The sequence below is a fragment of the Galeopterus variegatus genome, unplaced genomic scaffold (genome assembly GCF_000696425.1).
Source record: "Galeopterus variegatus unplaced genomic scaffold, G_variegatus-3.0.2 Scaffold5513, whole genome shotgun sequence".
In the NCBI taxonomy this organism is placed as follows: domain Eukaryota; kingdom Metazoa; phylum Chordata; class Mammalia; order Dermoptera; family Cynocephalidae; genus Galeopterus; species Galeopterus variegatus.
Window position 1 is genome coordinate 86,077 of NW_007731624.1, and position 2,546 is coordinate 88,622.

The window sequence follows — 2,546 nt, forward strand, 5'->3', positions numbered from 1 at the left end:
TTTTTTCTATATCTGTGAAGAATGTCATTAGTTTTGATGGGGATTGCATTAAATCTGTAGATCATTTTGTTTAGTATGGACATTTTCACAAAGTTAATTCTTCCAATCCATGAACAAGGAATGTCTTTCCATCTTTCGGCGTCCTCTTTCTTTCACCAGAGTTTTGTAGTTCTCATTGTAGAGATCTTTCACCTCTTTGGTTAGATGTATTCCTAGGTATTTTATTTGTTTGGTAGCTATTATAAATGGGCTTGTTTCTTCATCTCTTTTTCTGCTTGTTTGTTGTTAGTGTATAAGAATGCTGCTAATTTTTGTGTATTGATTTTGTATCCTGCAACTTTACTGAATTCATTTATCAGCTCTGGGAGCTTTTTGGTAGAGGTTATGGGTTTTTCTATGTATAGGATCATGTCATCTGTGACAATTTGACTTCCACTTTTCCAATTTGGATGCCCTTCATTTCTTTCTCTTGCTTGATTGCTCTGTAATACTTCCAATACTACATAGACACCAAGAACATACACTGGGGAAAAGACAGCCTCATGAGTAAATGCTGATAGGAAGACTGAATAGTCATGTGTAGAAGAATGAAACTAGACTTATACCTCTCATCATATACCAAAATCAACCCAAAATGGATTAAAGACTTAAATATAAGACCTGAAACTATAAAACTACTAAAGGAAAATATAGGGGAAACACTTCAGGATGTAAGACTTGGCAAAGACTTCATGAGTAAGATCCCAAAAGCACAAGCAACAAAAGGAAAAATAAATGAAGGGGATTATATCAAACTAAAAAGCTTCTGCACAGCAAAGGAAACAATCAACAGAGCGAAAGACAACCTACAGAATGGGAGAAAATATTTGCAAACCATACATCTGACAAGGGATTAATATCTAGAATATACAAGGAATTCAAACAACTTCACAATAAAAAAAAACATTAAAAAAATGGGCAAAGGAGCTGAATAGGCGTTTTTCAAAGAAAGACATACAAATGGCCAACATGAAAAAATGCTCAACATCACTAATCATCAGGGAAATGCAAATCAAAACCACAATGAGATATCATCTCAGCCCAGCTAGGCTGGCTATTATCAAAAAGACTGAGAATAACAAATGCTGGAGAAGATGTGGAGAAGAGGAAACTCTTCTACATTGTTGGTAGCATGGGAAATTAGTACAGCCACTATGGAAAACAGTATGGAGGTTTCTCAAACAACTACAGGTAGGACTACCATATGATCCAATCCAGCAATCCCACTTCTGGGTATATACCCAAATGAATGGAAATCATGATGTCAAAAGGATACCTGCACTCCCATGTTCATCTCAGCTCTATTTATTTACAATAGTCAAGACATGGAACCAATGTAAATGTCTGTCAGCAGATGACTAGATAAGGAAAATGTGGTATATATATATATATACAATGGAATACTATTCAGCCATAAAAAAAAGAATGAAAATCTGCCATTGGCAGCAACATGGATGAATCTGGAGAAAATTATATTAAGTGAAATAAGCCAGACACAGAAAGAGAAATACCACATGTCCTCACTCATAAGTGGGAACAAAGAAAAAAAGAAAGACCATAATAAAACATTGAACTTTCAGAAGGAGAGAACAGACCTACAGTTATTAGAGGTGGGAAAGGGGGAGGGTGAGTAATTGGGTAAGGGACACAAAGAATAATTATAATTTGCAATGATGAACATGCTAATAATATTGATTTGATCATCAATACTGTACACAAATACTGATAGTCAACTCTGTGCCCATAAATATGTATAAATAAAATAATAATTTTTAAAAATCAAGTCAAAGCAAAATTTCAGAAACATAGATGAGAGATGCAGAATATATAAAAATTTTTTAAATTTTTTCAAAAATAATGAAAAAAAATTTTTTAAGAAAAAAGACAATATGATGAAGTCCACAATTGCTTTGGGATAAATATCATTGGCTACAAGAACAATAACAAGGGTAACACCACTCTGAGTTTTAACAGGCAATTGATGGGCACATGTCCTAGCAGAGCTTTTTTTTTTTATTAAGGCTGTGATGGCCTCTGTGCAACATGGTCCCAACAATAGATTACAATCCATCAATAAAAAGAAAGAACTGCTGACACATACAAAAACAAGAATGAATCTCGCAAACGTTGGGTTGAGCAAAAGTAGCCAGATATAAAAAGGAACATTATTTTATGTTTCTATTATGTGACATTGGAAAAAAGGCAAGCGCTCAGTTGGCAGAAGTCAGTATACTGCTTGTTTCTCATGGGTGGGGATTGAATTTGAAAGGGGGACAAGGCAATTTTCAAGGCTGATGAGATATCTTCATCTGGGTGTTATTTATGCATGTACACATGTATGTATTTGTCAGATCTCATTCAAATTAACACATAAGATCTGTGTTTTTCTTTGTGCATATTTTACCTCAGTTTCAAAAAAGGTAACATAAGATCATTTTATTAATAACTTTCTTTTTTTTTTTTTTTTGTCTTTTTTCGTGTCCGGCAACGGATCGCAACCCTCAGTG